The following is an 11639-nucleotide window of genomic DNA, read 5'->3' as shown; positions in this document are numbered from 1 at the left end:
GCATCTGCTTCTATACATAATAGGGATAAGGCATCCTGCCTGTCTTGTTGCATAGTTGTTTGTTGGGATATAAAATATATTTCAACTGAGAAAATGAATGAACAATTTGTGACCATTAATGTTAAAAATGCAGCAATGGAAAATTTCTGTGGTGCCCCCCTTTCCCTTGATACCATAAGCACGTGCTTATTTTGCTTAATTGTTAGATCTGGAGGTGGAGCAGGGTACGCACAGGGGGAGAAGAGGGGTGGGAGTCTCATTGCGCAAGCAGCAATCCTCGCACTGATGGGACATGTGAGATGGATACTGCCCCAAGTCAATAAATAAATAAATAAATTTACGTAAAAACATATTATCCATACATATGCGTTCCCATTGTTTACACAGTACTTCATAGCCAAATAGAATATTCACAGAAGGTCTCTAAAATGCATAATAGTATCAAACTATTTTCTACTGTTGTGGCAACTGCACATCTGAATCTGCCATTAGGTACCTTCTCTTTCAGAGAAGAGCTCAGCTTCAGTCACAGAAGGATGCATAATTTATGACAACTGATTTCTTCCTACTTCTAGAAAGAAGGTAGAAATGTGAATACGCTTGTATGAATGTTTGATGCTGAAATGGGAAAATGAGGAAAGTAGAAAACTTTTTTCCCGAGTTCTTTTTAATTTTTTTTTTAAACCTCTTGGCAGCACTTTCTGCAATTAAATAGCTCCACGGGGATGCCATATGTTGCCAATAGTTTTACACTTCTCAGTAGTGGGAGGCTGCAACTCTTTCCAATAGACATGATAGGATCCCATTACAAAATTCTTCTCTAACAGAAACAGCTAAATGTTCTATCAAGGAACTAAATTAAAAATAGACTTGCTGGAATGGTTATCTCCCTGAAAGAATGCACTTGGCATGCTGAGTAACATGGTACATCTGGTGGGCACATCACTTGAATTTGTCTCCTGCATTTACTTGAGAATGGCACAAAGCACCAATAGACGGCCACAGGCTCTGCTTGGGGCTCAGCCTTAATTCCCCACTCTCTGTGGTCTGCATCTTTATTGGGTGGGTGGGGAGCTCTTGGGGATGCTGCTAATAAATGCAAATAATGAACAGGAGACAGGAGTTTTGCCTGTGAAAGTGGTTAGTTTCACATTAATCATGTTTAAAGAAGCAACATGGAAGAAAGGAATTGGCTTGCTGGATCAGATGAAGATCCATTTAGTCCAGTGATGGGGAATTTGTAGCCATCCAGTTCATGTTGAAGTGTGGCTTCCATCATCACTTAATATTGATCTTTCTGGCTGGGGCTGATGAGAGGACTCCAACCTAACAACCCCATCCCTGATTTAGTACAATATTCTGCTTCCCATGCTGCAGTGGTGTTGCATCCTTTATTGGCACCTTGGGTGAGTGCATTCACACATCACCAGGCAAAACCCTCCACACCAGCCAAACCTTTGCCACCACCAGGCAGGCGTGAGGCACAGAGGGTTCACAGGGCTGCACTGCACACCTGCCCGCCCGCCCATGCAGCAGGGAGCCGGGCCAGCTGATGCAGCAGTTGGCGAGGGGGCCAGGGGCACGGTGGCAAGGCTGGGCCCCAGGGATCCCCAGTGGCGGACAGAGCAAGGATCCCTGCATGAGGGCACCTGGCTAGCACCTCTCAAAGCCATCCACCTGGGGCTATGGCTCCCATGGCCCTCCCCACGCTACGCCCTGCCATGCTGGCCAACCAGGTGTCACTGGAGAGTTCAGAAACAGGGCATAATATCAGTAGACGTTCCCAGATGCTTACCTCCCCCATTTCACACTGTCCTGAACCACAGCCACGGCTCCTCCTTTCTGCTTACAAAACCAATAATGCCAGCTGTAGGAACTGTGATGTTTTTATGGTGGCACATTACATGATTCTATCAGCAAACATCCAGTCAGGGATCCTACAGTGAAGGGGTTGACATCACAGCACTTTGCCAATAAAATATAGATGACTGAGAGCAAACTAGAGTAATGCAAATGAATATGTGAATATCTTCACAAAGGAACACTGAGCAGTTGCCTTTTTGACATTGACAAAAGATGTTTGTAACAAACTCTGAGTATTGTAGTGTCAGCTCAGCCTTAGTCCAAACTAAGATGACTGCAAATTCTGCCTGCTGCTTGTATATCTTACCCACCTCAGCATATCTTGTTAGACATGCACAGTAATATAGAAGAGATAAAAACACTTCATAAAGGTCAATGTGGCCCTGAGGATAAAAGTGTTAAAAGAATATGAATTTTTCTAATAGATGGTTATTGGTTTGTGGATTTCATTTTTCAAATACCTTAATTGCTTATGCAGGCAAATATGGGTAAGAAACCCTTCCGTTGGGAGTAGAGATTATTTTCCAGGATGGAGCCTTCCAGTTCAGGGGACAGACTATCTGTGTCTTGTGGGATGGAGTGGGAATGGTCTGGAGGTTCATGAAGAGGTTCTGTTTCTAAATTAACATGGGTCTCAGAAGACATTATATTGATGGGAAAAGCTGGGAAGACAGTGATAGGAACCTCCTGTACAGAGCTCCACAGTGACCTTCTTTGAAAGAAGGATGTAATAGAAATTTTATAAACGCGAAGGCATACACTTAGTAAAAGTTCAAGACCAGTAGTGGGGACAGGCTTGTTTGTTTTTGAAGATATTGGTTTCGATCCAAACAAAGCATATCCGGCTCACAGAAGGGCTTCTTCTGACTTTGTGGAAGAATGTTGCAGGTGAAAAGTGATTCCAAATCTAGAGGATTCCTGCATTTGTGAATGACTTTTCCCAGACTCAGACTCAAGTCCTTTAATGGCCCACTAGAGTTTATACACAGGAGGCAAATGTTTTCTTTGTTTATGGTTTAATTTACTGTGATGGAATTTTGGATAAACTGTGGCACTCAACTGCAACAAGTCCTCTGCTAGCAAGAGTTCGTGGAATAGCTCTGCTGCATTTTCTCATTCCCTTCCTGGATCTCTGGATCCAAGTCAAAGTCTTTGATCTCATACTCAAGGCAGGAACCAATCTCCTATGAAGCTAGCATCCTGTCTGAAGGTCTTATTGGCCTTTAAGGGCTAAAATGAATAACAACCAATCAAGGGATTGGTGGGAGACACCATGTGCTGAATCTGATGAGTATGGAACTTCTGGCTGCTGTGGAATGTGGATGCTCACATCCATCCAGGTTTCTGTGACTCTTTCAGCCATGAAGATTACAGAGTGGTGTGGGGGGTAATGCATTTTGACAAGTGGAACAAATACATTTATCTAATCATGAGTTGTAAACTAGTTGATAATTTAATGAACTAAAATAACAGATTAATAAGTTATAGATGACCATTAAAAACAAGGTGAAGCATGAACACTGTTATAACTGCATTAAAAATGTCAGAGCTGCCTATATGTCATAATCATGCTTCTAACAGCCAATGAAAGTGTGGGTTGCAATTGCCTTCATTTTTTGGTTGGGAGGGAATATTTCATTGGCCCTCACTGTGAGGCACATGGGCACCATCATAATGTTACTACCAATGGCTTTGTCCTTGCTAACCAATCACGGAGCTCAGAAATGTTCTGCTATTTGCATACCTGGCAGTATATAAGCCAATAGGTTGGGCGGAGCCCCAGGCACTTACAGTAGAGGAGGCACCTAGAGTGGCAACAGATTGGAGCCATGCCTTCTGCATACAGAGGGAAGAAAAGAATTCCACTTCCGAAAAGAAAGCAGCTCAAGGGTAGGAAGCCTCGGCCTGTAAAGAAGACGTGCCATTTCAGACGTGGAGCGCAGGCAAAGCCAAAGCCGGTCAAGAAGGTTGGAAACAGGAAGCCGAACTCCCCCGCCCTGAACGATTCCAAGACCCTGCAACAACTTCGAAAGGACAACATGTACATGACCACCAAGGCCAAAGGGATAATGATTTCTTTTGTAAAGAACCTCTACAAATGGGTCTCCATTGAAGCCGAGCGCCTGAGGAGGGAGAAGAATCGCCCCAGCATTGGCTTCATTGAAATGCGGACAGCCCTGAGGAGTGTTATGCCAGGGAAATGTAATAAATGCAGAGGAAGCACCCCAAAAGGTGGGGGCCCTCGCTTTCTGAAGGCCTCCTAAAGAAAAACCCCTCCCCTTCACCCTGGGGTGAGGAAGAACTAATAAAAAGGGAGAAGGGAGAGGAATAGATCAGAAGCACCCCAAACCCCCAAACCCCCATCTTATATTGCCAAGAAAATATAACCCTCATAATATGGCAGTTCTTCAACAATGGGATGGAGTTGGAAGGAGGAAAGTTGGATGAACCAGTGGAGCTCAGGTTAAATATAAAACTGTACCACTGCACTGCAGCAAACTTCACAAGCCCTTGCCAAACATTCCACCACCACCCTTTGGCCCGAGCAAGTGGGAGAACTTCCATAATGGGTAAAGACAGACAAGCATGTTATACGTAAGCGAGAGAGAGAGAGAGAGAGAATTGTCTATGAATCAAAGATCATAACATGCAGAACGGACAGGAGCTAATGCATTCTTTTGTATTAGAGATGTGAGAGATTTCCCATCCTTTAAAACTGAAGAATTGTATTGTGAGTTGTTATTCTGAGGGCATTATAATAAAAAGTGGATTTTTGAATATTTTGGGTCTTGTGTTTTTCCAGTATTTTTGAGATAAGGGGAGGTTAGTGTTTAATGAGGTAACATTGTTATTAGTAGGAAGAGTCTGAATCTGTAATTTTTGGGTGCCAATGGAACAGTCTGCTTTTGCAGAATATCTTGAGCTGCTCTATTGTGTAGTAATGTAATGCCTGTTGCTTTATGAATTGCTTATAGCATTTAGATCTAAAAAGAAAATGAAAAAAGCCTCTCCCCTGCATTTTGGACCTCCGTAAGTTAATCTTCTAATTGCTATGACCCTGTCAAGATGAGATCATCTGATTTCCTCAGTATGTTCAGGTAAGAATAATTCCACATTTCTGGTACCACTCTGTGCAATCCAGATCCATTAGACTTGCCATTGACTTTAACAAGATGTGGACTGCATGCAAAATGTGTCATCCAAAGCAACGGTGACAGTTGCAGTTTGAAATGTTTCAAGCTGCCCTTTAACTTTCATTTTGATAATTGGTAGACAATGCAATCCTATACATCTCTACTAAGAGGCACATTCCACTGAGTTTAATTAGACTTACTCGCAGGTAAGTGGGATGTGAAAAACAAAGTGTAGTTTCTCAGCTCACATATTTTGAATGTGAAACATCATTGATCTTGAAATTTAAATTGGCGTTCTCTGGGAGATCAAATTTTAATAGCTTTAACAGCAACGGTACATATGTGAATAAAGTTTACTTGTGTTTCACCTTTTTCCATCCTCATTTAATACTGTTATTCTTTCATCTATTTGATACCAAGGTGGGATAAAATGTTAAAATAATAATAATAATTAGTAGTAGTAGTAGTAGTAGTAGTAGTATTTTAAAATTACACATACAGACTTCTCCAAAATAATGTGAAATGTAGCCTTTACCCATGTTGAGGGTATGAAGACATATGTGAACTTGCTGAAGCTAAGTAGATCTGGGTCAATGGGAGACCATATTGGAACCCTGTGTTGCTGCCTTAGGCTTCCTGGAGAAATGTTGGCTGCAGGGGTTGTGAGTTGTTTCCATGTTATAGCTGGGATCAAAGGATCAAAGGCACAGAATAGTTTATGTATTCCGAAGAACAAATGGAACTTGCAACGAAATGTTGCAGTAGTGGCTGGCAGTGTAGCATGGAGAGGACTGTGTTGCTTTTTGGTTACGGAGACTGGGAGGGGAAGCTGGGTGCGGTGCAAGAGCAGCGTTAGGAAGCCAACTTGGCAATGTAGGCTGGCTGCTACAGGGAGCTTCTGTTCGTGGCTTCAGCCAATCAGCCATTGACCATGCTCCCCTCTCCTACAAAACTGTTATGTACTGAGTTGAATAGGATCGAAACTGCAGCAGTCTGATTGGTCCTAGAACAATAGGATCCAAATCACAGCAGTCTGATTGGTCCTAGAACAATAGGATTCAGAATACATCAGTCTGATTGGTCCTAGAACAATGCAGCAGTCTGATTGGTTGGCAGGAACCACCCAATCATGCTCCAGATATAAGTGAATCCACAACCTGATTGGCTTACAGTAGAATTCCAGAATTAGCCAATCATGTGCAGCCCATTGTGTAAATAATGTATATAAGCAGATACTTTGAGGGGACTTTCATTCATTCCTCCTCACCACTATGAGCTGAATAAAGAGCATGAAATCACTTTGCGACTCTGAGTATATTTCACTGGCGACGAAGGTGGGATCCCGCTGAGCTGACTGCCACACACCGCACCGCAGCACCGCCACCTGCCGCACCGCTGCCTCGCACCGTGTATCTAGGCTTCAGCTCCGGGACACAAGGAACTCAGAATGGCAACCAACAGCAGCTTCTCGCCGTTCAACCCAGCATCTGGAGACTGGGAAGCGTACGCCTCTCGTTTCACCTTCCTCCTAGAAGCCAAAGGGGTCACCGATGAAGAAGACGCCAAGAAGAGGGCAATATTCTTCAGCGTCTGCGGAGAGGAGACGTTTGAAATCGCCCGGGCTCTCCTTGCGCCTGAAGACGTCGCTACAGTTCCATACAAAACAATAATGGAACAGCTGAAGGGGCACTTTTCGCCACAGCCCTCAGTGGTGGCTCGTCGAAATGCCTTCTACGCAAAGCGGCAAGCCCCTGGGGAAACCATAACTGGGTTTGTGACCTCTCTCCGCCAAGCCGCCCGGTTCTGCAACTTCTCAGAGCTGGAGAACATGCTTCGTGACCGCCTCGTCGGTGGCCTGAGGGATGAGAAGCTGCAACGACGCCTCTACGCTAAGAAGAACCTAACGTTCCAGGTCGCTCTGGAGGAGGCCCTGGCAACGGAAGCTGCTGAGAAGTCGACGCAAGAGGCACGGCCGAGCCAGCCGTCCCAACCGAGGGTCCACCACGAAGACCTCACCGACGACTCAGGATCCAACAGGGAGGAGGTGCACCGAGTACAGCAGCGCACTCAAGCAGCCCACATACCACAGCTGCCTCGACGAGAAGGAGGGAACTGCGCAAGCTGTGGAGAAGGTCACGAGAGGAGGACCTGCCGTTTCCGCAACGCAGAGTGCAGGCAGTGCAGAAAATCGGGACACATCGCCCGGGTGTGTCGGGCTCGGCCCACCCGACGCCAGGCATCAGATGACCAATCCCAGAGCCCCAGGTCCCGGGGCCCAACGCACCAAGGCAACTCAACGGAGCTCACGGACTTCCAGGTATACCAGTTGCCCCACCCCAACGTAGAGAAAATTTATGTAGAGGTACAGATAGAGGGGGCCCCATGCCGCATGGAGCTTGACACGGGTTCAAATCTATCCATAATCTCGGCAAGGACCTTAAGGAAACTGTGTCCTACTGGGGGTCCCAAACTCAGGCCGGCCCCATTCACCCTCCGGGACTTCCAGAAACGTAAGGTCCCCACAATGGGGGTGGGGACCTTCAGGGTGCAATACCGAGGGCGGACGCGGCAACTGGACTTGCTTGTGGTCAAGGGCCCCTACATTAGCTTACTGGGATTGGCATGGTTTGGACCACTGGGGCTAGCCGTCACCGGGGTGAACAACACGAGCTTACAAGTGGACGTGGACACCATATGCAAGGAATTTCCGGGGGTTTTTGATGGGAAATTGGGACAGTATACGGGCCCCCCCATTGCTCTACAGCTTGACCCCGCAGTACGACCAGTCAGGCTCAAGGCCCGCCGGGTCCCGTTCGCCCTGAAACCCCGTATAGACGAGGAATTGGACCGGCTCGTGGAGCAAGGAGTGCTGGAGCCGGTGCCTAATGCCCCCTGGGAAACCCCAATCGTCACACCCGTCAAGCCTAATGGTTCGGTCCGCATCTGCGCAGACTACAAATGTACCATAAACAAGGCCCTCACGGCCCATGCATACCCAGTGCCAGTGGTCAGCCATGTCCTTGCCACCCTGGCTGGGTCGAAAATTTTTGGCAAGCTGGACTTGGCCCAAGCATATCAACAGCTGCCAGTAGATGAGGCCACAGCAGAGGCACAGACGATTGTGACGCACAGAGGAGCATTCAGGGTAAAGCGGCTGCAATTCGGTGTCAGTGTGGCACCAGGCATATTCCAGAACCTAATGGACTCTCTCCTTAAAGGAATTCCTGGCGTCACCCCCTTCTTCGATGATGTGTTGATTGCCGGGCCCACACCAGAGGAGTTTGAGGACCGCCTCCGCACCGTTCTGCACCGTTTCCAGACGGCGGGTCTCAAGGTGAAGCGGGAAAAATGTCTACTAGGAGTGCCTCAGGTGGACTTTCTGGGATTTATGGTGGACGCAGAAGGGGTCCACCCGACTGGGGACAAGGTACGGGCCATTTGTGATGCCCCAGCGCCCAAGAACAAGACTGAACTTCAGGCCTTCTTGGGACTATTGAACTTTTACCATTCCTTCCTTCCCCACAAAGCGGCGGTAGCAGAGCCCCTACACAGACTTCTGGACAAGCGGGCCCCTTGGGTGTGGGGCCAGCGCCAGGAGGCTGCATTCCAGGCAGTCAAGGACTTGCTTGTCTCAAACTCGGTCTTGGCACACTTCGACGAGAGGCTGCCGGTGGTGCTAGCATGCGACGCCTCACCCTATGGCATTGGCGCTGTCCTGGGACACCAACTCCCGGATGGAAGAGAGGTACCAGTAGCATACTTTTCCCAGACACTCAGCGCAACCGAACGGAACTACTCACAAATAGACAAGGAGGGGCTGGCAATTGTGAAGGGAGTAAAAAAATTCCATGATTTCTTGTACGGGCGGCCCTTCACCGTGGTGACTGACCACAAGCCGTTGCTTGGCTTGTTTGCCCCCGAAAAGCAGACCCCCCAAGTGCTGTCTCCTCGCGTCCTCAGGTGGTCAATTTTCCTTGCCAGCTACCAGTATGCACTGATTCACCGACCTGGGAAGGCGATGGGCCATGCGGACGCCCTCAGCAGGCTACCACTACCGGAAACAGGCCCCGACCCAGCACCTGCACAAGAGGTTATGAGCCTGGAGCTGCTTCCCGACCGCCCCATTCAGGCACAAGAAGTTGCACACCATTCCAAGAAAGACAGGGTCATCTCCCGGGTCCTGGACTGGGTGTGGAGGGGATGGCCCAGCAACAGCCCTGGGCCAGAATTCGCTGGCTACACAACCCGCAAACATGAGCTGTCGGCCCACAAGGGGTGCCTGTTATGGGGAAGCAGGGTCGTTGTACCCCAGCCCCTCCGCAAAAGGGTCCTCACAGCCCTACACGAGACACACCCAGGGGTAGTAAGAATGAAGGCCCTGGCCAGGAGTTATGTGTGGTGGCCGGGGATCGACGGAGAGATAGAGGCCTGGGTCAAACACTGCCAGGCCTGCCAAGAATCCCGCCCAGATCCCCCAAGGGCCCCAGTCCAGTCCTGGGAGTCCGCCCGAGCACCATGGTCACGCCTGCATGTGGACTTCGCTGGCCCCTTTCAGGGGAAAACATTCTTCATAGTGGTGGACTCCTACACCAAATGGCTGGAAGTCGCACTGGTACCGTCCGCTTCTACATCCGCAGCCATCCGGATACTACGCAGGCTGTTTGCAACCCATGGGCTCCCTGACACTCTCGTCTCAGACAACGGGACAGCATTCACGTCAGGAGAATTCCAAACCTTCACAGCGCAGAACGCCATCCGCCACATCCGTTCGGCGCCATTCCACCCTGCCACCAATGGCCAAGCAGAACGCATGGTGCGGACCACCAAGGACACCCTTCGCCGCATGACGCAAGGGGATTGGGAGTACCGCCTTGCCACATTCCTACTAGCACAGCACAGCACCCCCAGCTCAACGACTGGCCGGAGCCCCGCTGAACTACTAATGGGTCGGCGCCTTGCAATCAGATTGGACCGCCTTCACCCCGATAGAGCTCAGGATGAGGTAGTGGTGGGGGAAGGCAGGAACCCCCGGACCTTTGAGGCCCAGGACCCAGTGTACGCAAAGAATTTTGGGGCAGGCCCAGCATGGGTACCCGCCACAGTCACCAGGGTCACTGGCCCCGTGTCATACGAGGTGCTAACAGATGGGGGGCAATGCTGGCGCCGCCACTGCGACCAGATACGGCGACGATTCCCAGGAGAAAACCAGGAGGAGGAAAGGTCAGAGGAGTCCCAAGGGAACAGAGCGGCAGTGAGGCCCATAGAGCAGGAGGGGCCAGCAGGAGAGGCAGAATCAGTAAATACAGAGAGGACCCGCGAGGCCGAAAGGACACCGGAACCAGAACCACGACTGAGCGAGCCAGTTGCGCCAGACCAAACAGGCCCATCACAGCCAGCATCCTTGGAACACGAGCCAGAACCGGAACCCCGGACCAGGGAACACCACAGGCCGCAACGCACACGTAGGCCGCCGGCGTACCTCGAGGACTATGAATGTGACCTCCCGGGCAGGACTGGAACTTAGAGGGGAGGGGTGTTATGTACTGAGTTGAATAGGATCGAAACTGCAGCAGTCTGATTGGTCCTAGAACAATAGGATCCAAATCACAGCAGTCTGATTGGTCCTAGAACAATAGGATTCAGAATACATCAGTCTGATTGGTCCTAGAACAATGCAGCAGTCTGATTGGTTGGCAGGAACCACCCAATCATGCTCCAGATATAAGTGAATCCACAACCTGATTGGCTTACAGTAGAATTCCAGAATTAGCCAATCATGTGCAGCCCATTGTGTAAATAATGTATATAAGCAGATACTTTGAGGGGACTTTCATTCATTCCTCCTCACCACTATGAGCTGAATAAAGAGCATGAAATCACTTTGCGACTCTGAGTATATTTCAAAAACATTCCCCCTCACTTTTCCACCCCAACCCCCAATGGCCATGGCCACTGAATACACACAGTTTTCGTTGCATTGTTTTTTGGGGTCCCTTGGGATTTGCTCTAAAGATTTTAGTACTTTGACAAACCTTGGGGTCTCTCAGCGTCTGCCGATTCCACCCTCTTCTGTAGGGGCTAAGCTGTTTTGGCTACAGATGCGATGGCACTCACCCGCTGAACTTCAGAAATATAGAGAAAATTAAATTCTGCAAAGCAAATAGGAAAGCTTGTGACTTCTTAGCTACAAGACTCAGAAACCTTCTTTCCAGGAGGAGATAAAACTATTGGTCCATGCAGCCACAGACAGCATTCTGACCTAACAATAGCAACTTGGCAGCAAATTCGACAGTGGAATTTGCTGCCAAGGAGTGTGGTGGAGTCTCCTTCTTTGGAGGTCTTTAAGCAGAGGCTTGACAACCATATGTCAGGAGTGCTCTGATGGTGTTTCCTGCTTGGCAGGGGGTTGGACTTGATGGCCCTTGTGGTCTCTTCCAACTCTATGATTCTATGATTCTAACTGCCCTATACTCTACAAAGGCAGGTGTTTGCCTTCCCTATATTCCCAGACTACACTAACCAGATCCTTTCCTGCACCATAAAAAAGAAGGGAGCAAAGGGGAGGGGAGAAGCAGAGCCCCTTCATATTATTTTTTTTAAATGTCTGATTCAACAGTATTGCTTTGGCTCAAGGGGTATGAG

The 11639-nt window shown here is 48.6% G+C and overlaps 1 protein-coding gene across 1 annotated transcript in view; it reads left to right on the top strand.

The window, feature by feature from the left end:
* Positions 1-4843: 4843 nt before the first annotated feature.
* The window catches only part of TOX2 (TOX high mobility group box family member 2), a 258281-nt gene continuing 251485 nt past the window's right edge, over positions 4844-11639 (top strand). Inside the window, exon 1 of the mRNA XM_083444020.1 lies at positions 4844-4961. The gene's annotated coding sequence lies outside the window, so the exon portion shown is untranslated. The remainder of the gene's footprint in view (positions 4962-11639) is intronic.

Source organism: Podarcis tiliguerta (assembly GCF_965153285.1).
Source record: "Podarcis tiliguerta genome assembly, chromosome: 6".
Lineage (NCBI taxonomy): Eukaryota > Metazoa > Chordata > Lepidosauria > Squamata > Lacertidae > Podarcis > Podarcis tiliguerta.
This window is presented reverse-complemented; position numbering and strand designations above follow the sequence as displayed.